The following is a 27621-nucleotide window of genomic DNA, read 5'->3' on the forward strand; positions in this document are numbered from 1 at the left end:
GGAGAGCACATCGGTTACGTGTCAGATGTGTAGCCAAGCAGTAATTTGTCGCCATAGCTGCAAATATTAGCCGGTAATATGAAGTGTTGTCAGCTAAAGTCTGATGATGCAGACGACCGTAAGGACGAAGTACCCAAGAGTACCGCTAGGCCGCGCCTCTTTAGCTCAGTGGTAGAGCACTGGTCTAATAAACCAGGGGTCGTAAGTTCCATCCTCACAGGAGAGAGATGAATTTTGGAAATCAGTTGCGCGTCGTGGCCGTATAGCAAACAGTACCTGTGATGACGAACAATTAGCGACAGGCGTTTTTTTAAGAATCACTCTCATATGCGATTAAGGCGAATGGCGCAGATAAAGCATTTGCCAAAGCGGTACAGCATAATGTGGGACGAGGCAGTCTGAATTACATTTTATAGATGTATTTCTCACATATCTCAGAGCCTCTCGCGATCTTCGTCGTCGTCGTGACCGTGTGGCCTAATGGATAAGGCGTCGGACTTCGGATCTGAAGATTACAGGTTCGAATGCTGTCACGCTTGTGTTTTTCCAGTTCTGAAAAAGAAACATAACGTTTTAATGTAGCAATTGAGCAGTACGAAACCGTCTGAATGTTGCTGTTGACCATTTTTTGCTTGGAGATGCTCTTGAGCTTGAAACACACACAACAAGACCGGTGTTAACTAGCGAAATGGTCGGCAGAGTGCCGACACAGCGAGTTTTGACTATCACTTGCACATCTAAAACAACGTCGGAAAGTAACTCGTTCGGCTTTTGAGTCACATAAAGTATGTGCGTTAATTTTGACGCCACTAGCTGTGCATGTTGTCATGCAATTTCTTTACCTCTCAGAAATGATTATGACATAAAAGTGAAGTACGTGACGAGTGTGACGTTAGGAAAACATTAGGCATCATGGAGAGATTCTGTATGGGACCACCCAACCCAAACGAGTACTGTGTGACGTGCTACCCGGCAAGTATTCACCGAGGTAGCCGGCTAGCTCAGTCGGTAGAGCGTCAGACTCTTAATCCCACGGTCGTGGGTTCGAGCCAGACGCTGGGCGAAACGGAATTTTGTTCCGCTGCAGGTGTAAATTACCGTTTTTCTGATTAACGAGATTTAATGGAAATAGCAACTTTAAACTTTGCCTACGTCTCTGTCAGTCGCAAGGAAGCTGTATTTGAAGGTGAAGGTGATTTTGTAGACATGTGTGAAAGACATGTTCTGAAATGCAAGTGTTGTTGTTTGGAGAGCACATCGGTTACGTGTCAGATGTGTAGCCAAGCAGTAATTTGTCGCCATAGCTGCAAATATTAGCCGGTAATATGAAGTGTTGTCAGCTAAAGTCTGATGATGCAGACGACCGTAAGGACGAAGTACCCAAGAGTACCGCTAGGCCGCGCCTCTTTAGCTCAGTGGTAGAGCACTGGTCTAATAAACCAGGGGTCGTAAGTTCCATCCTCACAGGAGAAAGATGAATTTTGGAAATCAGTTGCGCGTCGTGGCCGTATAGCAAACAGTACCTGTGATGACGAACAATTAGCGACAGGCGTTTTTTTAAGAATCACTCTCAGATGCGATTAAGGCGAATGGCGCAGATAAAGCATTTGCCAAAGCGGTACAGCATAAGGTGGGACGAGGCAGTCTGAATTACATTTTATAGATGTATTTCTCACATATCTCAGAGCCTCTCGCGATATTCGTCGTCGTCGTCGTCGCCGCCGCCGCCGCTTCTGCAGAAGTAGCAAATGGCAATCGTAGCAAATGCGGCGAGGGACGCCCTGCCTTCGATTCCGAATGCACAAAGTGTGTGGTCTTGTTTCTCAGTCTATATTTGGTCGGTCTCGTCAGAGGTTGAATGTAACGAATGGGTGGGAAAGAGCAAGGGGCAGCGGCTGTGTAGAACGAAAACACAAATCCTCAGGGGTGTGAGCGTTTCGAGATGAGTCGTATACATGTAAATGATGGTCGTCAGTGACCGTGTGGCCTAATGGATAAGGCGTCGGACTTCGGATCTGAAGATTACAGGTTCGAATGTTGTCACGCTTGTGTTTTTCCAGTTCTGAAAAAGAAACATAACGTTTGAATGTAGCAATTGAGCAGTACGAAACCGTCTGAATGTTGCTGTTGACCATTTTTTGCTTGGAGATGCTCTTGAGCTTGAAACACACACAACAAGACCGGTGTTAACTATCGAAATGGTCGGCAGAGTGCCGACACAGCGAGTTTTGACTATCACTTGCACATCTAAAACAACGTCGGAAAGTAACTCGTTCGGCTTTTGAGTCACATAAAGTATGTGCGTTAATTTTGACGCCACTAGCTGTGCATGTTGTCATGCAATTTCTTTACCTCTCAGAAATGATTATGACATAAAAGTGAAGTACGTGACGAGTGTGACGTTAGGAAAACATTAGGCATCATGGAGAGATTCTGTATGGGACCACCCAACCCAAACGAGTACTGTGTGACGTGCTACCCGGCAGGTATTCACCGAGGTAGCCGGCTAGCTCAGTCGGTAGAGCGTCAGACTCTTAATCCCAGGGTCGTGGGTTCGAGCCAGACGCTGGGCGGAACGGAATTTTGTTCCGCTGCAAGTGTAAATTACCGTTTTTCTGATTAACGAGATTTAATGGAAATAGCAACTTTAAACTTTGCCTACGTCTCTGTCAGTCGCAATGAAGCTGTATTTGAAGGTGAAGGTGATTTTGTAGACATGTGTGAAAGACATGTTCTGATATGCAAGTGTTGTTGTTTGGAGAGCACATCGGTTACGTGTCAGATGTGTAGCCAAGCAGTAATTTGTCGCCATAGCTGCAAATATTAGCCGGTAATATGAAGTGTTGTCAGCTAAAGTCTGATGATGCAGACGACCGTAAGGACGAAGTACCCAAGAGTACCGCTAGGCCGCGCCTCTTTAGCTCAGTGGTAGAGCACTGGTCTAATAAACCAGGGGTCGTAAGTTCCATCCTCACAGGAGAAAGATGAATTTTGGAAATCAGTTGCGCGTCGTGGCCGTATAGCAAACAGTACCTGTGATGACGAACAATTAGCGACAGGCGTTTTTTTAAGAATCACTCTCATATGCGATTAAGGCGAATGGCGCAGATAAAGCATTTGCCAAAGCGGTACAGCATAATGTGGGACGAGGCAGTCTGAATTACATTTTATAGATGTATTTCTCACATATCTCAGAGCCTCTCGCGATCTTCGTCGTCGTCGTGACCGTGTGGCCTAATGGAGCAGTCTGCCTGCAGCGGCGGTGGCGAGCGGTTCGTCGTGCTGTGCTTCGCTCTGCGGCTGGCTTTGTTTACATCCGCTGTGTAAGTCTGTGCGTTTTCGCCGGCGTTTCGCAGTAGTTAGATATTCTGTCAACGTTCGAAAAATGCAGTAATGGCTCAACTTAGTAGAAAGGACACTCTGAAATTTACCTTTGATCGACGTTTTGCTCGACCTAAATCTTTCGAAATTGAGGATTGGTTAGAGGAAGTTGTTCAAGTTCCGTTTGAAGATACTGTTGGTTTTCACTTGTCAATTGTGAGTAGTGTGATGTACTTGAAGCTGAAAAACCCTGAGTTATGCGAACGAGTTGTCAATAATACCGGTGGTAAGCTTAAGTTTAAACACAGTGATGGAAATATTGGCGAAGTTACTGTCGATCATGTGGGACTTGGTATTCGAACAATTCGAATTTTTGAGCTACCCTTTGAAGTTCCTACAGATGCGATCAATCTTGTTATTGCACCCTTTGGGAAGGTCCTCAGTAATTTTGCAGAAAAATGGTCCGGTGCTCACAAATATCCGGTTTTGAACGGTGTCAGGCAGTTGAAGGTGGACTTATTACGACATATTCCGTCTTACATTAATGTTTGCGGTTATCGAGGTATCGTCATTTATGATGGTCAACCACGAACGTGTGCAGCTTGCAATTCTCCAGGTCATATTCGTTCTGAATGTATTCAAAGACGTGTTGTGCAGCTGCCGACAGGTGAACCGGTGAAGTCCGCGGAGATGACTATTTTGTCCACCACTTACGCTTCGGTGGCTCGCGACCAACCGACCGACCAACTGCCCATGGATACCGAAGTAGACATTCGCCCCCAACCAACCCTTCCTCCAACGGCCGAGCAACTTGTTGACATTTCTGAGCGACAAGAGCAACACCTGAGTCTGAGTGACGTGGTTGATTCCGTAGCGCAGTCCCCGACTCTGTCAACAGAACAAAATTCCACCTCCTCAGAGACGCAGGTCAGGACTGTGACTGCTGAATGTCGTTCCCCACAACCCCACCATGAAATCTCGGATTCCGATGAGCGTTGTCCACCTGCTAAATCCCCGCGGAAGAACAAGAAACGCAGAATCGCCCGCCAGGGTGCGGAAGAGGCGGCGGCGTCGTTGCGGGGAAAGGTGCAGCAAATCATGGACAAAGTCAGTGCAAAATCACCAGAATCCTCCCGACAACAGGCGCTAACTTCTGCACACCTGCGGGATGAAGATCGTGCAATCACGCTAACTGAGCCCTCTCGCGATGCTACCGGCCAGGTGTCTCCCATGTGCAGTGACGATGTTGATCATTGTTTAAAAGAACAACGACAACATCATCCTCTTGCGTCCAAGAACCCCAGCACTATAGACTGGGCGGCGGAACCAGAGGTCGAACACATGGACGCTGATGCAACTGATATTCCAGTCACTTCCCGATTTCCCGAACAGCCTTCTACGGCAGTAGAACCGGCACATGATGATAAGTTACTGGATCCACGGCAGGCAAACAAAGAAGAGGACTCTGACTTCTTTTAAAACGGCGCCGATTCCTTCTTACTCTCGTAAGAGCGTGAATGACTGATCAGCAGGCGTATAAAATTGGTACATTAAATATAAATAAAATCCGCAGTTCCCTCAAACTCGACAACATCGTAGACCTCTTATACGCCGCCGACATTGATATCCTCTTGCTTCAGGAGGTCGCCGACATTGCTTTGAACCACATTCCCGGTTATAATGTGACGGCCAATCCGGGACACGGTTCCGATTTAGGCACCGCTATTCTCACGAAAGAAGGAATTATCGTCCAGAATGTAGAACGACTCATAAGTTGTAGGGGAATTGGCGTGACTATCAATAATGTTAGACTCCTAAATCTGTATGCACCATCCGGCTCAACTAATAGGCGACGCCGAGCGGACTTTTTCAAGGAAGAAATACTTCCGCTTTTTGCAACACAATATGACCACCTAATATTGGCGGGAGATTTTAACTGTGTACTTAACGCCAAAGATCAGACGCCGCATTTCAATAAATCGATTGAATTAGAACAGATCGTCAAGGATTTACGTTTAGTCGATACGTGGGAGCACAAGTTTGGTACAACACCTGGTTTTACTCACGTCACGAATCATTCAGCGAGTAGATTGGACCGCATTTACGTATCGGACACTCTCAGACAGCGAATTTTACAAACTGAGGTCTGGCCAACCAGTTTCTCCGACCATGCGGCTTATATTTGCACGCTGAATTTGGGGAAACAGGAAACCTACCGAGGCAAAGGACTATGGAAACTAAATGTTGCACATTTAGACGATCCTGAATGCAGAGAAGCCTTCACTCGAGCGTGGAATGAAAGTGAAGCCAAATTCAGTACGTACGGCTCGGCATTGCAATGGTGGCTCGAATGCGCTAAACCGAAAATTCGTAAATCCATGATACAATATTCCCGGAATAAGAACTGGTGGTTTAAGAGAACGATGGAGTTTTATTATCAATGTCTTCGAGACTTATATACTCTTGATGCCACTGTGATTGACAACTACCCCCGCATTAAAAGACTGCAAGCAAAAATATTACTTTTGAAACGAAAACAGATGGAAGGTTACAAAATTAGAGGTCGGGTTTCGACTATGGCAAAAGGCGAACAGCCATCCATTTATCACCTGATACGTGAAACTAAACGAGCACGGACAAAGATCTTAACTGAACTACAATCCGAAGACGGCACGATTCTAACTCGGCAACACGATATCAGAGACGCCGTTCAAACTTATTACACTGACTTGATGTCCAATAAACCTACCGACGACGAAGCCCTTGCAGAGTTCCGGAGCAGCTTAACGCACAGGCTTCGCCCTGCGGATGTAGCCGAACTCGTCACCGATGTAACGGAAGATGAACTGGAAGATGTGGTGTTCCACAGTCCAAAAAACAAATCTCCCGGATGTGACGGTCTCCCGGTGGAACTTTATCAAGTCTTCTGGCCACAACTGAAGACAAAGCTGACGGTGCTCTGCAACGAACTTCTCCAACCGGACATGCCCATTCCTCCGCCATTCAGTGAAGGACTTGTGGTCTTACTCCCGAAACGGACGAGCAATAACACCGTCGCAACTTTGCGACCCATTACGTTGCTCAACAGCGACTACAAAATTTTTGCTCGCATTCTCGCAACGAGAATGAAAACTGTGATGCATACCGTCATTGGATCACATCAAACGAGTGTTGGAAAGGACAGAGCTATATATCAGACATTATCAGACTATCGAGATGTGATTTCTGTTGCGGACGCTTGCAAAATCCGATGTGCTATCGTAACTTTAGATTTCGCACAGGCTTTCGACAGAGTGAACCATCCTTACCTTTTCCAGATAATGCAGACTCTGGGTTTTCCTCCGCAGTTCATCAGCATCATACAGAAATTGTTACGGAATAGTACATCCAAACTTGTCGTTAACGGTCAGCCAAGTCGCGCCGTCCCGATAAACAGTTCTGTTAGGCAGGGCTGCCCTATGTCGATGGCGCTGTTTGCCATTGCGATCGAACCGCTGCTAGTCACCTTGACGGAACGTTTACAAGGACTCCACATACACGGGCAGAAGATAGTGTGCCGAGCTTACGCTGATGATGTTACCTTCCTAGCTATGAATGTCAATGAGGTCGAGAGGGGTCTCCTGATCATCTCACAATATGAAAAGGCATCTGGTGCGAAACTGCATTGGACGAAATCAGGGATCATGAACGTTGGGCAAGGCATAGGCGCGATCGGTCATGGCCAGCTTAAAGAGATCACTAGGATGACGTGTCTCGGTGTCGATTTTCGGAACACCATCCGCCACACCATTGCCGCCAATTATAAGCAATTGCTCAACAAAATTCGTGCTTGTGCGAAGTTACATAGCGTCAGGAAATTGGACGAGCTTCAAAAGGTTGAATTGGCCAATATTTATATCACTGCCAAAATCAATTATGTGGCTCAAGTTTTGCCCATCCCCACCGATATAGCCAAATGCATGCTGTCCGCGCTTGGACACTTTGTATGTCGTGGCCAGATCTTTAAAGTTCGATATGACACCTTGACACTCCCAACGCGAGATGGCGGACTCAGTCTCACCGATGTACACAAAAAAGCGAAAGCTCTTTATTTCTGCAAAACTTACAAGCTATGGAAACAGTCACCGACCAGTCTGACCGCTCTTGTCCTGAATGAAATCGCACCGACTGATCTTCAACCGCCAATTGATGTGCACCATATACCGACTGCGCTCTACCACTTCAAGAGTTTTCTCTTAGAGTATAGTTATGTCCATACAACAGTCTCTGAAAAGAATTTGACGACAGTTAAGGCAATCTACAACTCCTTTGTGGCAACTAAATCACGGAATGTTATCGAACAAAAATTTCCAAACTACAACTGGGACGCGACGTGGCAAAACATCCACAGCCCCTACTTACCTTCGCAAGTAAAGGCGACGTGGTACGCTGCCGTCAATAGAAAAATCCCGACGCAGTCCAGGCTTCATGCAATTCATTTGCAGGACTCGCCAATGTGTGTCACGTGTAATCTCATAGACAGCGAAGAACACCGTTTCGTCTGTGGTACCACGAAAGATATATGGGGTTACGCCCGACAGAAACTGTCGAGCATCAAGAGGACCTCACCATCTGCGATAACGCCAGCTGACTTTCTCAACCCTGAAGCAATCCCATTTCCCAGGACAAAGCGGAATGCTGTCAACTGGATAATAGGTCACACAGTGCACTATATTTTTAGTACTGGCGATAAGAACAAAGACGATTTCGTTCTATACCTGACCCTGCAGCACAGCATGATCGCACGCGAACGTAACTACAAGGCGACCTTTGCCAACTTTTTAAGCAAGACCATTGTGTGATATGCGATTTGACACTCGACCCGTCAGTCTTGCCATGACGGGGAACGTAATATTTAAAGAACGCCCGAAACTATACCACGAGACATGAATGCATGTTTAACCTTCTTTCGAAGTAAGGCGAAACCGACTATTCGCTACATCATTGAGGAGCAGCAGAGGACAATAACAGACGAAAGATGTGAAGACAACACTAGAGAAAAAAACAAACACTTTTCGTTTTCTTATATTTTGCACCAACAAAGGAGAAGATTCCTTTTTAATCACTTATTTCTTATTTATTTATTTATTAATCCTAACCAGAAAAGGTACTTTAGTTCGACACTGCTTAACATAGTTGATAGTGTCATCATTTTTTTTTGCCGTTAACGCCTCACTCACCTAGAAGAAATGGATTGAGTTCTGGTGGAAGAATGGATCCCTTCTGGAAGATCCTCATAAAAAAAAAAAAAAAAAAAAAAAAAAAAAAAAGAGGAAAAAAAAAGTGGTTCAAAAAAAAAAAAAAAAAAAAAAAAAAAAAAAAAAAATGGATAAGGCGTCGGACTTCGGATCTGAAGATTACAGGTTCGAATGCTGTCACGCTTGTGTTTTTCCAGTTCTGAAAAAGAAACATAACGTTTTAATGTAGCAATTGAGCAGTACGAAACCGTCTGAATGTTGCTGTTGACCATTTTTTGCTTGGAGCTGCTCTTGAGCTTGAAACACACACAACAAGACCGGTGTTAACTAGCGAAATGGTCGGCAGAGTGCCGACACAGCGAGTTTTGACTATCACTTGCACATCTAAAACAACGTCGGAAAGTAACTCGTTCGGCTTTTGAGTCACATAAAGTATGTGCGTTAATTTTGACGCCACTAGCTGTGCATGTTGTCATGCAATTTCTTTACCTCTCAGAAATGATTATGACATAAAAGTGAAGTACGTGACGAGTGTGACGTTAGGAAAACATTAGGCATCATGGAGAGATTCTGTATGGGACCACCCAACCCAAACGAGTACTGTGTGACGTGCTACCCGGCAAGTATTCACCGAGGTAGCCGGCTAGCTCAGCCGGTAGAGCGTCAGACTCTTAATCCCACGGTCGTGGGTTCGAGCCAGACGCTGGGCGAAACGGAATTTTGTTCCGCTGCAGGTGTAAATTACCGTTTTTCTGATTAACGAGATTTAATGGAAATAGCAACTTTAAACTTTGCCTACGTCTCTGTCAGTCGCAAGGAAGCTGTATTTGAAGGTGAAGGTGATTTTGTAGACATGTGTGAAAGACATGTTCTGAAATGCAAGTGTTGTTGTTTGGAGAGCACATCGGTTACGTGTCAGATGTGTAGCCAAGCAGTAATTTGTCGCCATAGCTGCAAATATTAGCCGGTAATATGAAGTGTTGTCAGCTAAAGTCTGATGATGCAGACGACCGTAAGGACGAAGTACCCAAGAGTACCGCTAGGCCGCGCCTCTTTAGCTCAGTGGTAGAGCACTGGTCTAATAAACCAGGGGTCGTAAGTTCCATCCTCACAGGAGAAAGATGAATTTTGGAAATCAGTTGCGCGTCGTGGCCGTATAGCAAACAGTACCTGTGATGACGAACAATTAGCGACAGGCGTTTTTTTAAGAATCACTCTCAGATGCGATTAAGGCGAATGGCGCAGATAAAGCATTTGCCAAAGCGGTACAGCATAAGGTGGGACGAGGCAGTCTGAATTACATTTTATAGATGTATTTCTCACATATCTCAGAGCCTCTCGCGATATTCGTCGTCGTCGTCGTCGCCGCCGCCGCCGCTTCTGCAGAAGTAGCAAATGGCAATCGTAGCAAATGCGGCGAGGGACGCCCTGCCTTCGATTCCGAATGCACAAAGTGTGTGGTCTTGTTTCTCAGTCTATATTTGGTCGGTCTCGTCAGAGGTTGAATGTAACGAATGGGTGGGAAAGAGCAAGGGGCAGCGGCTGTGTAGAACGAAAACACAAATCCTCAGGGGTGTGAGCGTTTCGAGATGAGTCGTATACATGTAAATGTTGGTCGTCAGTGACCGTGTGGCCTAATGGATAAGGCGTCGGACTTCGGATCTGAAGATTACAGGTTCGAATGCTGTCACGCTTGTGTTGTTCCAGTTCTGAAAAAGAAACATAACGTTTTAATGTAGCAATTGAGCAGTACGAAACCGTCTGAATGTTGCTGTTGACCATTTTTTGCTTGGAGATGCCCTTGAGCTTGAAACACACACAACAAGACCGGTGTTAACTAGCGAAATGGTCGGCAGAGTGCCGACACAGCGAGTTTTGACTATCACTTGCACATCTAAAACAACGTCGGAAAGTAACTCGTTCGGCTTTTGAGTCACATAAAGTATGTGCGTTAATTTTGACGCCACTAGCTGTGCATGTTGTCATGCAATTTCTTTACCTCTCAGAAATGATTATGACATAAAAGTGAAGTACGTGACGAGTGTGACGTTAGGAAAACATTAGGCATCATGGAGAGATTCTGTATGGGACCACCCAACCCAAACGAGTACTGTGTGACGTGCTACCCGGCAAGTATTCACCGAGGTAGTCGGCTAGCTCAGTCGGTAGAGCGTCAGACTCTTAATCCCAGGGTCGTGGGATCGAGCCAGACGCTGGGCGGAACGGAATTTTGTTCCGCTGCAGGTGTAAATTACCGTTTTTCTGATTAACGAGATTTAATGGAAATAGCAACTTTAAACTTTGCCTACGTCTCTGTCAGTCGCAAGGAAGCTGTATTTGAAGGTGAAGGTGATTTTGTAGACATGTGTGAAAGACATGTTCTGAAATGCAAGTGTTGTTGTTTGGAGAGCACATCGGTTACGTGTCAGATGTGTAGCCAAGCAGTAATTTGTCGCCATAGCTGCAAATATTAGCCGGTAATATGAAGTGTTGTCAGCTAAAGTCTGATGATGCAGACGACCGTAAGGACGAAGTACCCAAGAGTACCGCTAGGCCGCGCCTCTTTAGCTCAGTGGTAGAGCACTGGTCTAATAAACCAGGGGTCGTAAGTTCCATCCTCACAGGAGAAAGATGAATTTTGGAAATCAGTTGCGCGTCGTGGCCGTATAGCAAACAGTACCTGTGATGACGAACAATTAGCGACAGGCGTTTTTTTAAGAATCACTCTCATATGCGATTAAGGCGAATGGCGCAGATAAAGCATTTGCCAAAGCGGTACAGCATAATGTGGGACGAGGCAGTCTGAATTACATTTTATAGATGTATTTCTCACATATCTCAGAGCCTCTCGCGATCTTCGTCGTCGTCGTGACCGTGTGGCCTAATGGATAAGGCGTCGGACTTCGGATCTGAAGATTACAGGTTCGAATGCTGTCACGCTTGTGTTTTTCCAGTTCTGAAAAAGAAACATAACGTTTTAATGTAGCAATTGAGCAGTACGAAACCGTCTGAATGTTGCTGTTGACCATTTTTTGCTTGGAGATGCTCTTGAGCTTGAAACACACACAACAAGACCGGTGTTAACTAGCGAAATGGTCGGCAGAGTGCCGACACAGCGAGTTTTGACTATCACTTGCACATCTAAAACAACGTCGGAAAGTAACTCGTTCGGCTTTTGAGTCACATAAAGTATGTGCGTTAATTTTGACGCCACTAGCTGTGCATGTTGTCATGCAATTTCTTTACCTCTCAGAAATGATTATGACATAAAAGTGAAGTACGTGACGAGTGTGACGTTAGGAAAACATTAGGCATCATGGAGAGATTCTGTATGGGACCACCCAACCCAAACGAGTACTGTGTGACGTGCTACCCGGCAAGTATTCACCGAGGTAGCCGGCTAGCTCAGTCGGTAGAGCGTCAGACTCTTAATCCCACGGTCGTGGGTTCGAGCCAGACGCTGGGCGAAACGGAATTTTGTTCCGCTGCAGGTGTAAATTACCGTTTTTCTGATTAACGAGATTTAATGGAAATAGCAACTTTAAACTTTGCCTACGTCTCTGTCAGTCGCAAGGAAGCTGTATTTGAAGGTGAAGGTGATTTTGTAGACATGTGTGAAAGACATGTTCTGAAATGCAAGTGTTGTTGTTTGGAGAGCACATCGGTTACGTGTCAGATGTGTAGCCAAGCAGTAATTTGTCGCCATAGCTGCAAATATTAGCCGGTAATATGAAGTGTTGTCAGCTAAAGTCTGATGATGCAGACGACCGTAAGGACGAAGTACCCAAGAGTACCGCTAGGCCGCGCCTCTTTAGCTCAGTGGTAGAGCACTGGTCTAATAAACCAGGGGTCGTAAGTTCCATCCTCACAGGAGAAAGATGAATTTTGGAAATCAGTTGCGCGTCGTGGCCGTATAGCAAACAGTACCTGTGATGACGAACAATTAGCGACAGGCGTCTTTTTAAGAATCACTCTCAGATGCGATTAAGGCGAATGGCGCAGATAAAGCATTTGCCAAAGCGGTACAGCATAAGGTGGGACGAGGCAGTCTGAATTACATTTTATAGATGTATTTCTCACATATCTCAGAGCCTCTCGCGATATTCGTCGTCGTCGTCGTCGCCGCCGCCGCCGCTTCTGCAGAAGTAGCAAATGGCAATCGTAGCAAATGCGGCGAGGGACGCCCTGCCTTCGATTCCGAATGCACAAAGTGTGTGGTCTTGTTTCTCAGTCTATATTTGGTCGGTCTCGTCAGAGGTTGAATGTAACGAATGGGTGGGAAAGAGCAAGGGGCAGCGGCTGTGTAGAACGAAAACACAAATCCTCAGGGGTGTGAGCGTTTCGAGATGAGTCGTATACATGTAAATGTTGGTCGTCAGTGACCGTGTGGCCTAATGGATAAGGCGTCGGACTTCGGATCTGAAGATTACAGGTTCGAATGCTGTCACGCTTGTGTTGTTCCAGTTCTGAAAAAGAAACATAACGTTTTAATGTAGCAATTGAGCAGTACGAAACCGTCTGAATGTTGCTGTTGACCATTTTTTGCTTGGAGATGCCCTTGAGCTTGAAACACACACAACAAGACCGGTGTTAACTAGCGAAATGGTCGGCAGAGTGCCGACACAGCGAGTTTTGACTATCACTTGCACATCTAAAACAACGTCGGAAAGTAACTCGTTCGGCTTTTGAGTCACATAAAGTATGTGCGTTAATTTTGACGCTACTAGCTGTGCATGTTGTCATGCAATTTCTTTACCTCTCAGAAATGATTATGACATAAAAGTGAAGTACGTGACGAGTGTGACGTTAGGAAAACATTAGGCATCATGGAGAGATTCTGTATGGGACCACCCAACCCAAACGAGTACTGTGTGACGTGCTACCCGGCAAGTATTCACCGAGGTAGCCGGCTAGCTCAGTCGGTAGAGCGTCAGACTCTTAATCCCAGGGTCGTGGGATCGAGCCAGACGCTGGGCGGAACGGAATTTTGTTCCGCTGCAGGTGTAAATTACCGTTTTTCTGATTAACGAGATTTAATGGAAATAGCAACTTTAAACTTTGCCTACGTCTCTGTCAGTCGCAAGGAAGCTGTATTTGAAGGTGAAGGTGATTTTGTAGACATGTGTGAAAGACATGTTCTGAAATGCAAGTGTTGTTGTTTGGAGAGCACATCGGTTACGTGTCAGATGTGTAGCCAAGCAGTAATTTATCGCCATAGCTGCAAATATTAGCCGGTAATATGAAGTGTTGTCAGCTAAAGTCTGATGATGCAGACGACCGTAAGGACGAAGTACCCAAGAGTACTGCTAGGCCGCGCCTCTTTAGCTCAGTGGTAGAGCACTGGTCTAATAAACCAGGGGTCGTAAGTTCCATCCTCACAGGAGAAAAATGAATTTTGGAAATCAGTTGCGCGTCGTGGCCGTATAGCAAGCAGTACCTGTGATGACGAACAATTAGCGACAGGCGTTTTTTTAAGAATTACTCTCAGATGCGATTAAGGCAAATGGCGCAGATAAAGCATTTGCCAAAGCGGTACAGCATAAGGTGGGACGAGGCAGTCTGAATTACATTTTATAGATGTATTTCTCACATATCTCAGAGTCTCTCGCGATATTCGTCGTCGTCGTCGTCGTCGTCGTCGTCGTCGTCGCCGCCGCCGCTTCTGCAGAAGTAGCAAATGGCAATCGTAGCAAATGCGGCGAGGGACGCCCTGCCTTCGATTCCGAATGCACAAAGTGTGTGGTCTTGTTTCTCAGTCTATATTTGGTCGGTCACGTCAGAGGTTGAATGTAACGAATGGGTGGGAAAGAGCAAGGGGCAGCGGCTGTGTAGAACGAAAACGCAAATCCTCAGGGGTGTGAGCGTTTCGAGATGAGTCGTATACATGTAAATGTTGGTCGTCAGTGACCGTGTAGCCTAATGGATAAGGCGTAGGACTTCGGATCTGAAGATTACAGGTTCGAATGCTGTCACACTTGTGTTTTTCCAGTTCTGAAAAAGAAACATAACGTTTTAATGTAGCAATTGAGCAGTACGAAACCGTCTGAATGTTGCTGTTGACCATTTTTTGCTTGGAGATGCTCTTGAGCTTGAAACACACACAACAAGACCGGTGTTAACTAGCGAAATGGTCGGCAGAGAGCCGACACAGCGAGTTTTGACTATCACTTGCACATCTAAAACAACGTCGGAAAGTAACTCGTTCGGCTTTTGAGTCACATAAAGTATGTGCGTTAATTTTGACGCCACTAGCTGTGCATGTTGTCATGCAATTTCTTTACCTCTCACAAATGATTATGACATAAAAGTGAAGTACGTGACGAGTGTGACGTTAGGAAAACATTAGGCATCATGGAGAGATTCTGTATGGGACCACCCAACCCAAACGAGTACTGTGTGACGTGCTACCCGGCAGGTATTCACCGAGGTAGCCGGCTAGCTCAGTCGGTAGAGCGTCAGACTCTTAATCCCAGGGTCGTGGGTTCGAGCCAGACGCTGGGCGGAACGGAATTTTGTTCCGCTGCAAGTGTAAATTACCGTTTTTCTGATTAACGAGATTTAATGGAAATAGCAACTTTAAACTTTGCCTACGTCTCTGTCAGTCGCAAGGAAGCTGTATTTGAAGGTGAAGGTGATTTTGTAGACATGTGTGAAAGACATGTTCTGATATGCAAGTGTTGTTGTTTGGAGAGCACATCGGTTACGTGTCAGATGTGTAGCCAAGCAGTAATTTGTCGCCATAGCTGCAAATATTAGCCGGTAATATGAAGTGTTGTCAGCTAAAGTCTGATGATGCAGACGACCGTAAGGACGAAGTACCCAAGAGTACTGGTAGGCCGCGCCTCTTTAGCTCAGTGGTAGAGCACTGGTCTAATAAACCAGGGGTCGTAAGTTCCATCCTCAAAGGAGAAAGATGAATTTTGGAAATCAGTTGCGCGTAGTGGCCTTATAGCAAACAGTACCTGTGATGACGAACAATTAGCGACAGGCGTTTTTTTAAGAATCACTCTCAGATGCGATTAAGGCGAATGGCGCAGATAAAGCATTTGCCAAAGCGGTACAGCATAAGGTGGGACGAGGCAGTCTGAATTACATTTTATAGATGTATTTCTCACATATCTCAGAGCCTCTCGCGATATTCGTCGTCGTCGTCGTCGCCGCCGCCGCCGCTTCTGCAGAAGTAGCAAATGGCAATCGTAGCAAATGCGGCGAGGGACGCCCTGCCTTCGATTCCGAATGCACAAAGTGTGTGGTCTTGTTTCTCAGTCTATATTTGGTCGGTCTCGTCAGAGGTTGAATGTAACGAATGGGTGGGAAAGAGCAAGGGGCAGCGGCTGTGTAGAACGAAAACACAAATCCTCAGGGGTGTGAGCGTTTCGAGATGAGTCATATACATGGAAATGTTGGTCGTCAGTGACCGTGTGGCCTAATGGACAAGGCGTCGGACTTCGGATCTGAAGATTACAGGTTCGAATGCTGTCACGATTGTGTTGTTCCAGTTCTGAAAAAGAAACATAACGTTTTAATGCAGCAATTGAGCAGTACGAAACCGTCTGAATGTTGCTGTTGACCATTTGTTGCTTGGAGATGCTCTTGAGCTTGAAACACACACAACAAGACCGGTGTTAACTAGCGAAATGGTCGGCAGAGTGCCGACACAGCGAGTTTTGACTATCACTTGCACATCTAAAACAACGTTGGAAAGTAACTCGTTCGGCTTTTGAGTCACATAAAGTATGTGCGTTAATTTTGACGCCACTAGCTCTGCATGTTGTCATGCAATTTCTTTACATCTCAGAAATGATTATGACATAAAAGTGAAGTACGTGACGAGTGTGACGTTAGGAAAACAATAGGCATCATGGAGAGATTCTGTACGGGACCACCCAACCCAAACGAGTACTGTGTGACGTGCTACCCGGCAGGTATTCACCGAGGTAGCCGGCTAGCTCAGTCGGTAGAGCTTCAGACTCTTAATCCCAGGGTCGTGGGTTTGAGCCAGACGCTGGGCGGAACGGAATTTTGTTCCGCTGCAAGTGTAAATTACCGTTTTTCTGATTAACGAGATTTAATGGAAATAGCAACTTTAAACTTTGCCTACATCTCTGTCAGTCGCAAGGAAGCTGTATTTGAAGGTGAAGGTGATTTTGTAGACATGTGTGAAAGACATGTTCTGAAATGCAAGTGTTGTTGTTTGGAGAGCACATCGGTTACGTGTCAGATGTGTAGCCAAGCAGTAATTTGTCGCCATAGCTGCAAATATTAGCCGGTAATATGAAGTGTTGTCAGCTAAAGTCTGATGATGCAGACGACCGTAAGGACGAAGTACCCAAGAGTACCGCTAGGCCGCGCCTCTTTAGCTCAGTGGTAGAGCACTGGTCTAATAAACCAGGGGTCGTAAGTTCCATCCTCACAGGAGAAAGATGAATTTTGGAAATCAGTTGCGCGTCGTGGCCGTATAGCAAACAGTACCTGTGATGACGAACAACTAGCGACAGGCGTTTTTTTAAGAATCACTCTCATATGCGATTAAGGCGAATGGCGCAGATAAAGCATTTGCCAAAGCGGTACAGCATAATGTGGGACGAGGCAGTCTGAATTACATTTTATAGATGTATTTCTCACATATCTCAGAGCCTCTCGCGATCTTCGTCGTCGTCGTCGTCGTCGCCGCCGCCGCCGCTTCTGCAGAAGTAGCAAATGGCAATCGTAGCAAATGCAGCGAGGGTCGCCCTGCCTTCGATTCCGAATGCACAAAGTGTGTGGTCTTGTTTCTCAGTCTATATTTGGTCGGTCTCGTCAGAGGTTGAATGTAACGAATGGGTGGGAAAGAGCAAGGGGCAGCGGCTGTGTAGAACGAAAACGCAAATCCTCAGGGGTGTGAGCGTTTCGAGATGAGTCGTATACATGTAAATGTTGGTCGTCAGTGACCGTGTGGCCTAATGGATAAGGCGTCGGACTTCGGATCTGAAGATTACAGGTTCGAATGCTGTCACGCTTGTGTTTTTCCAGTTCTGAAAACGAAACATAACGTTTTAATGTAGCAATTGAGCAGTACGAAACCGTCTGAATGTTGCTGTTGACCATTTTTTGCTTGGAGATGCTCTTGAGCTTGAAACACACACAACAAGACCGGTGTTAACTAGCGAAATGGTCGGCAGAGAGCCGACACAGCGAGTTTTGACTATCACTTGCACATCTAAAACAACGTCGGAAAGTAACTCGTTCGGCTTTTGAGTCACATAAAGTATGTGCGTTAATTTTGACGCCACTAGCTGTGCATGTTGTCATGCAATTTCTTTACCTCTCAGAAAGGATTATGACATAAAAGTGAAGTACGTGACGAGTGTGACGTTAGGAAAACATTAGGCATCATGGAGAGATTCTGTATGGGACCACCCAACCCAAACGAGTACTGTGTGACGTGCTACCCGGCAGGTATTCACCGAGGTAGCCGGCTAGCTCAGTCGGTAGAGCGTCAGACTCTTAATCCCAGGGTCGTGGGTTCGAGCCAGACGCTGGGCGGAAGGGAATTTTGTTCCGCTGCAAGTGTAAATTACCGTTTTTCTGATTAACGAGATTTAATGGAAATAGCAACTTTAAACTTTGCCTACGTCTCTGTCAGTCGCAAGGAAGCTGTATTTGAAGGTGAAGGTGATTTTGTAGACATGTGTGAAAGACATGTTCTGATATGCAAGTGTTGTTGTTTGGAGAGCACATCGGTTACGTGTCAGATGTGTAGCCAAGCAGTAATTTGTCGCCATAGCTGCAAATATTAGCCGGTAATATGAAGTGTTGTCAGCTAAAGTCTGATGATGCAGACGACCGTAAGGACGAAGTACCCAAGAGTACCGCTAGGCCGCGCCTCTTTAGCTCAGTGGTAGAGCACTGGTCTAATAAACCAGGGGTCGTAAGTTCCATCCTCACAGGAGAAAGATGAATTTTGGAAATCAGTTGCGCGTCGTGGCCTTATAGCAAACAGTACCTGTGATGACGAACAATTAGCGACAGGCGTTTTTTTAAGAATCACTCTCAGATCCGATTAAGGCGAATGGCGCAGATAAAGCATTTGCCAAAGCGGTACAGCATAAGGTGGGACGAGGCAGTCTGAATTACATTTTATAGATGTATTTCTCACATATCTCAGAGCCTCTCGCGATATTCGTCGTCGTCGTCGTCGCCGCCGCCGCCGCTTCTGCAGAAGTAGCAAATGACCAGCGTAGCAAATGCAGCGAGGGTCGCCCTGCCTTCGATTCCGAATGCACAAAGTGTGTGGTCTTGTTTCTCAGTCTATATTTGGTCGGTCTCGTCAGAGGTTGAATGTAACGAATGGGTGGGAAAGAGCAAGGGGCAGCGGCTGTGTAGAACGAAAACACAAATCCTCAGGGGTGTGAGCGTTTCGAGATGAGTCATATACATGGAAATGTTGGTCGTCAGTGACCGTGTGGCCTAATGGACAAGGCGTCGGACTTCGGATCTGAAGATTACAGGTTCGAATGCTGTCACGATTGTGTTGTTCCAGTTCTGAAAAAGAAACATAACGTTTTAATGCAGCAATTGAGCAGTACGAAACCGTCTGAATGTTGCTGTTGACCATTTTTTGCTTGGAGATGCTCTTGAGCTTGAAACACACACAACAAGACCGGTGTTAACTAGCGAAATGGTCGGCAGAGTGCCGACACAGCGAGTTTTGACTATCACTTGCACATCTAAAACAACGTCGGAAAGTAACTCGTTCGGCTTTTGAGTCACATAAAGTATGTGCGTTAATTTTGACGCCACTAGCTCTGCATGTTGTCATGCAATTTCTTTACCTCTCAGAAATGATTATGACATAAAAGTGAAGTACGTGACGAGTGTGACGTTAGGAAAACATTAGGCATCATGGAGAGATTCTGTACGGGACCACCCAACCCAAACGAGTACTGTGTGACGTGCTATCCGGCAGGTATTCACCGAGGTAGCCGGCTAGCTCAGTCGGTAGAGCTTCAGACTCTTAATCCCAGGGTCGTGGGTTTGAGCCAGACGCTGGGCGGAACGGAATTTTGTTCCGCTGCAAGTGTAAATTACCGTTTTTCTGATTAACGAGATTTAATGGAAATAGCAACTTTAAACTTTGCCTACATCTCTGTCAGTCGCAAGGAAGCTGTATTTGAAGGTGAAGGTGATTTTGTAGACATGTGTGAAAGACATGTTCTGAAATGCAAGTGTTGTTGTTTGGAGAGCACATCGGTTACGTGTCAGATGTGTAGCCAAGCAGTAATTTGTCGCCATAGCTGCAAATATTAGCCGGTAATATGAAGTGTTGTCAGCTAAAGTCTGATGATGCAGACGAAGTACCCAAGAGTACCGCTAGGCCGCGCCTCTTTAGCTCAGTGGTACAGCACTGGTCTAATAAACCAGGGGTCGTAAGTTCCATCCTCACAGGAGAAAGATAAATTTTGGAAATCAGTTGCGCGTCGTGGCCGTATAGCAAACAGTACCTGTGATGACGAACAATTAGCGACAGGCGTTTTTTTAAGAATCACTCTCATATGCGATTAAGGCGAATGGCGCAGATAAAGCATTTGCCAAAGCGGTACAGCATAATGTGGGACGAGGCAGTCTGAATTACATTTTATAGATGTATTTCTCACATATCTCAGAGCCTCTCGCGATATTCGTCGTCGTCGTCGTCGTCGTCGTCGTCGTCGTCGTCGTCGCCGCCGCCGCCGCTTCTGCAGAAGTAGCAAATGGCAATCGTAGCAAATGCGGCGAGGGTCGCCCTGCCTTCGATTCCGAATGCACAAAGTGTGTGGTCTTGTTTCTCAGTCTATATTTGGTCGGTCTCGTCAGAGGTTGAATGTAACGAATGGGTGGGAAAGAGCAAGGGGCAGCGGCTGTGTAGAACGAAAACACAAATCCTCAGGGGTGTGAGCGTTTCGAGATGAGTCGTATACATGTAAATGTTGGTCGTCAGTGACCGTGTGGCCTAATGGATAAGGCGTCGGACTTCGGATCTGAAGATTACAGGTTCGAATGCTGTCACGCTTGTGTTTTTCCAGTTCTGAAAAAGAAACATAACGTTTTAATGTAGCAATTGAGCAGTACGAAACCGTCTGAATGTTGCTGTTGACCATTTTTTGCTTGGAGATGCTCTTGAGCTTGAAACACACACAACAAGACCGGTGTTAACTAGCGAAATGGTCGGCAGAGTGCCGACACAGCGAGTTTTGACTATCACTTGCACATCTAAAACAACGTCGGAAAGTAACTCGTTCGGCTTTTGAGTCACATAAAGTATGTGCGTTAATTTTGACGCCACTAGCTGTGCATGTTGTCATGCAATTTCTTTACCTCTCAGAAAGGATTATGACATAAAAGTGAAGTACGTGACGAGTGTGACGTTAGGAAAACATTAGGCATCATGGAGAGATTCTGTATGGGTCCACCCAACCCAAACGAGTACTGTGTGACGTGCTACCCGGCAAGTATTCACCGAGGTAGCCGGCTAGCTCAGTCGGTAGAGCGTCAGACTCTTAATCCCAGGGTCGTGGGTTCGAGCCAGACGCTGGGCGGAACGGAATTTTGTTCCGCTGCAGGTGTAAATTACCGTTCTTCTGATTAACGAGATTTAATGGAAATAGCAACTTTAAACTTTGCCTACGTCTCTGTCAGTCGCAAGGAAGCTGTATTTGAAGGTGAAGGTGATTTTGTAGACATGTGTGAAAGACATGTTCTGAAATGCAAGTGTTGTTGTTTGGAGAGCACATCGGTTACGTGTCAGATGTGTAGCCAAGCAGTAATTTGTCGCCATAGCTGCAAATATTAGCCGGTAATATGAAGTGTTGTCAGCTAAAGTCTGATGATGCAGACGACCGTAAGGACGAAGTACCCAAGAGTACTGCTAGGCCGCGCCTCTTTAGCTCAGTGGTAGGCCGGCCGCGGTGGTCTCGCGGTTCTAGGCGCGCAGTCCGGAACCGTGCGACTGCTACGGTCGCAGGTTCGAATCCTGCCTCGGGCATGGATGTGTGTGGTGTCCGTAGGTTAGTTAGGTTTAAGTAGTTCTGAGTTCTAGGGGACTGATGACCACAGCAGTTGAGTCTCATAGTGCTCAGAGCCATTTTTAAAGGCCGCGCCTCTTTAGCTCAGTGGTAGAGCACTGGTCTAATAAACCAGGGGTCGTAAGTTCCATCCTCACAGGAGAAAGATGAATTTACAGTCTGCCTGCAGCGGCGGTGGCGAGCGGTTCGTCGTGCTGTGCTTCGCTCTGCGGCTGGCTTTGTTTACATCCGCTGTGTAAGTCTGTGCGTTTTCGCCGGCGTTTCGCAGTAGTTAGATATTCTGTCAACGTTCGAAAAATGCAGTAATGGCTCAACTTAGTAGAAAGGACACTCTGAAATTTACCTTTGATCGACGTTTTGCTCGACCTAAATCTTTCGAAATTGAGGATTGGTTAGAGGAAGTTGTTCAAGTTCCGTTTGAAGATACTGTTGGTTTTCACTTGTCAATTGTGAGTAGTGTGATGTACTTGAAGCTGAAAAACCCTGAGTTATGCGAACGAGTTGTCAATAATACCGGTGGTAAGCTTAAGTTTAAACACAGTGATGGAAATATTGGCGAAGTTACTGTCGATCATGTGGGACTTGGTATTCGAACAATTCGAATTTTTGAGCTACCCTTTGAAGTTCCTACAGATGCGATCAATCTTGTTATTGCACCCTTTGGGAAGGTCCTCAGTAATTTTGCAGAAAAATGGTCCGGTGCTCACAAATATCCGGTTTTGAACGGTGTCAGGCAGTTGAAGGTGGACTTATTACGACATATTCCGTCTTACATTAACGTTTGCGGTTATCGAGGTATCGTCATTTATGATGGTCAACCACGAACGTGTGCAGCTTGCAATTCTCCAGGTCATATTCGTTCTGAATGTATTCAAAGACGTGTTGTGCAGCTGCCGACAGGTGAACCGGTGAAGTCCGCGGAGATGACTATTTTGTCCACCACTTACGCTTCGGTGGCTCGCGACCAACCGACCGACCAACTGCCCATGGATACCGAAGTAGACATTCGCCCCCAACCAACCCTTCCTCCAACGGCCGAGCAACTTGTTGACATTTCTGAGCGACAAGAGCAACACCTGAGTGTGAGTGACGTGGTTGATTCCGTAGCGCAGTCCCCGACTCTGTCAACAGAACAAAATTCCACCTCCTCAGAGACGCAGGTCAGGACTGTGACTGCTGAATGTCGTTCCCCACAACCCCACCATGAAATCTCGGATTCCGATGAGCGTTGTCCACCTGCTAAATCCCCGCGGAAGAACAAGAAACGCAGAATCGCCCGCCAGGGTGCGGAAGAGGCGGCGGCGTCGTTGCGGGGAAAGGTGCAGCAAATCATGGACAAAGTCAGTGCAAAATCACCAGAATCCTCCCGACAACAGGCGCTAACTTCTGCACACCTGCGGGATGAAGATCGTGCAATCACGCTAACTGAGCCCTCTCGCGATGCTACCGGCCAGGTGTCTCCCATGTGCAGTGACGATGTTGATCATTGTTTAAAAGAACAACGACAACATCATCCTCTTGCGTCCAAGAACCCCAGCACTATAGACTGGGCGGCGGAACCAGAGGTCGAACACATGGACGCTGATGCAACTGATATTCCAGTCACTTCCCGATTTCCCGAACAGCCTTCTACGGCAGTAGAACCGGCACATGATGATAAGTTACTGGATCCACGGCAGGCAAACAAAGAAGAGGACTCTGACTTCTTTTAAAACGGCGCCGATTCCTTCTTACTCTCGTAAGAGCGTGAATGACTGATCAGCAGGCGTATAAAATTGGTACATTAAATATAAATAAAATCCGCAGTTCCCTCAAACTCGACAACATCGTAGACCTCTTATACGCCGCCGACATTGATATCCTCTTGCTTCAGGAGGTCGCCGACATTGCTTTGAACCACATTCCCGGTTATAATGTGACGGCCAATCCGGGACACGGTTCCGATTTAGGCACCGCTATTCTCACGAAAGAAGGAATTATCGTCCAGAATGTAGAACGACTCATAAGTTGTAGGGGAATTGGCGTGACTATCAATAATGTTAGACTCCTAAATCTGTATGCACCATCCGGCTCAACTAATAGGCGACGCCGAGCGGACTTTTTCAAGGAAGAAATACTTCCGCTTTTTGCAACACAATATGACCACCTAATATTGGCGGGAGATTTTAACTGTGTACTTAACGCCAAAGATCAGACGCCGCATTTCAATAAATCGATTGAATTAGAACAGATCGTCAAGGATTTACGTTTAGTCGATACGTGGGAGCACAAGTTTGGTACAACACCTGGTTTTACTCACGTCACGAATCATTCAGCGAGTAGATTGGACCGCATTTACGTATCGGACACTCTCAGACAGCGAATTTTACAAACTGAGGTCTGGCCAACCAGTTTCTCCGACCATGCGGCTTATATTTGCACGCTGAATTTGGGGAAACAGGAAACCTACCGAGGCAAAGGACTATGGAAACTAAATGTTGCACATTTAGACGATCCTGAATGCAGAGAAGCCTTCACTCGAGCGTGGAATGAAAGTGAAGCCAAATTCAGTACGTACGGCTCGGCATTGCAATGGTGGCTCGAATGCGCTAAACCGAAAATTCGTAAATCCATGATACAATATTCCCGGAATAAGAACTGGTGGTTTAAGAGAACGATGGAGTTTTATTATCAATGTCTTCGAGACTTATATACTCTTGATGCCACTGTGATTGACAACTACCCCCGCATTAAAAGACTGCAAGCAAAAATATTACTTTTGAAACGAAAACAGATGGAAGGTTACAAAATTAGAGGTCGGGTTTCGACTATGGCAAAAGGCGAACAGCCATCCATTTATCACCTGATACGTGAAACTAAACGAGCACGGACAAAGATCTTAACTGAACTACAATCCGAAGACGGCACGATTCTAACTCGGCAACACGATATCAGAGACGCCGTTCAAACTTATTACACTGACTTGATGTCCAATAAACCTACCGACGACGAAGCCCTTGCAGAGTTCCGGAGCAGCTTAACGCACAGGCTTCGCCCTGCGGATGTAGCCGAACTCGTCACCGATGTAACGGAAGATGAACTGGAAGATGTGGTGTTCCACAGTCCAAAAAACAAATCTCCCGGATGTGACGGTCTCCCGGTGGAACTTTATCAAGTCTTCTGGCCACAACTGAAGACAAAGCTGACGGTGCTCTGCAACGAACTTCTCCAACCGGACATGCCCATTCCTCCGCCATTCAGTGAAGGACTTGTGGTCTTACTCCCGAAACGGACGAGCAATAACACCGTCGCAACTTTGCGACCCATTACGTTGCTCAACAGCGACTACAAAATTTTTGCTCGCATTCTCGCAACGAGAATGAAAACTGTGATGCATACCGTCATTGGATCACATCAAACGAGTGTTGGAAAGGACAGAGCTATATATCAGACATTATCAGACTATCGAGATGTGATTTCTGTTGCGGACGCTTGCAAAATCCGATGTGCTATCGTAACTTTAGATTTCGCACAGGCTTTCGACAGAGTGAACCATCCTTACCTTTTCCAGATAATGCAGACTCTGGGTTTTCCTCCGCAGTTCATCAGCATCATACAGAAATTGTTACGGAATAGTACATCCAAACTTGTCGTTAACGGTCAGCCAAGTCGCGCCGTCCCGATAAACAGTTCTGTTAGGCAGGGCTGCCCTATGTCGATGGCGCTGTTTGCCATTGCGATCGAACCGCTGCTAGTCACCTTGACGGAACGTTTACAAGGACTCCACATACACGGGCAGAAGATAGTGTGCCGAGCTTACGCTGATGATGTTACCTTCCTAGCTATGAATGTCAATGAGGTCGAGAGGGGTCTCCTGATCATCTCACAATATGAAAAGGCATCTGGTGCGAAACTGCATTGGACGAAATCAGGGATCATGAACGTTGGGCAAGGCATAGGCGCGATCGGTCATGGCCAGCTTAAAGAGATCACTAGGATGACGTGTCTCGGTGTCGATTTTCGGAACACCATCCGCCACACCATTGCCGCCAATTATAAGCAATTGCTCAACAAAATTCGTGCTTGTGCGAAGTTACATAGCGTCAGGAAATTGGACGAGCTTCAAAAGGTTGAATTGGCCAATATTTATATCACTGCCAAAATCAATTATGTGGCTCAAGTTTTGCCCATCCCCACCGATATAGCCAAATGCATGCTGTCCGCGCTTGGACACTTTGTATGTCGTGGCCAGATCTTTAAAGTTCGATATGACACCTTGACACTCCCAACGCGAGATGGCGGACTCAGTCTCACCGATGTACACAAAAAAGCGAAAGCTCTTTATTTCTGCAAAACTTACAAGCTATGGAAACAGTCACCGACCAGTCTGACCGCTCTTGTCCTGAATGAAATCGCACCGACTGATCTTCAACCGCCAATTGATGTGCACCATATACCGACTGCGCTCTACCACTTCAAGAGTTTTCTCTTAGAGTATAGTTATGTCCATACAACAGTCTCTGAAAAGAATTTGACGACAGTTAAGGCAATCTACAACTCCTTTGTGGCAACTAAATCACGGAATGTTATCGAACAAAAATTTCCAAACTACAACTGGGACGCGACGTGGCAAAACATCCACAGCCCCTACTTACCTTCGCAAGTAAAGGCAACGTGGTACGCTGCCGTCAATAGAAAAATCCCGACGCAGTCCAGGCTTCATGCAATTCATTTGCAGGACTCGCCAATGTGTGTCACGTGTAATCTCATAGACAGCGAAGAACACCGTTTCGTCTGTGGTACCACGAAAGATATATGGGGTTACGCCCGACAGAAACTGTCGAGCATCAAGAGGGCCTCACCATCTGCGATAACGCCAGCTGACTTTCTCAACCCTGAAGCAATCCCATTTCCCAGGACAAAGCGGAATGCTGTCAACTGGATAATAGGTCACACAGTGCACTATATTTTTAGTACTGGCGATAAGAACAAAGACGATTTCGTTCTATACCTGACCCTGCAGCACAGCATGATCGCACGCGAACGTAACTACAAGGCGACCTTTGCCAACTTTTTAAGCAAGACCATTGTGTGATATGCGATTCGACACTCGACCCGTCAGTCTTGCCATGACGGGGAACGTAATATTTAAAGAACGCCCGAAACTATACCACGAGACATGAATGCATGTTTAACCTTCTTTCGAAGTAAGGCGAAACCGACTATTCGCTACATCATTGAGGAGCAGCAGAGGACAATAACAGACGAAAGATGTGAAGACAACACTAGAGAAAAAAACAAACACTTTTCGTTTTCTTATATTTTGCACCAACAAAGGAGAAGATTCCTTTTTAATCACTTATTTCTTATTTATTTATTTATTAATCCTAACCAGAAAAGGTACTTTAGTTCGACACTGCTTAACATAGTTGATAGTGTCATCATTTTTTTTTGCCGTTAACGCCTCACTCACCTAGAAGAAATGGATTGAGTTCTGGTGGAAGAATGGATCCCTTCTGGAAGATCCTCATAAAAAAAAAAAAAAAAAAAGAGGAAAAAAAAAAGTGGTTCAAACAAAATTATAAATAAAAAATAAAAAAATTAAAAAAATTTCACATATACAAATGGGTGACTGGTATGGGGGCGACATCGAGGCCAGGCCTCAGGATTCTTGACCCCTGCCCTCTTTGCCGCCGCCTGCCTGCCACTATTTCATTAAAAAAAAAAAAAAAAAAAAAAAAAAAAAAAAAAAAAAAAAAAAAAAAAAAAAAGTGGAGAAAATTGTGACGTAAAAAAAAAAAAAAAAAAAAAAAAAAAGTTGGTAAAAAAAAAAAAAAGAAAAAAAAAAAAAAAAAAAAAAAAAAAAAAAAAAAAAAAAAAAAAAGCTAGCTCAGTCGGTAGAGCATGATAATCTTAATCGGAGGGTCGAGGGTTCGAGCCCCACGTAAAGTCAAAAAATAGAAATAAAAAAAAAAAAAAAAAAAAAAAAAAAAAAAAAAAAAAAGTGGTACAGCACTGGTCTAATAAACCAGGGGTCGTAA

Source organism: Schistocerca gregaria, chromosome 3, assembly GCF_023897955.1.
Source record: "Schistocerca gregaria isolate iqSchGreg1 chromosome 3, iqSchGreg1.2, whole genome shotgun sequence".
Lineage (NCBI taxonomy): Eukaryota > Metazoa > Arthropoda > Insecta > Orthoptera > Acrididae > Schistocerca > Schistocerca gregaria.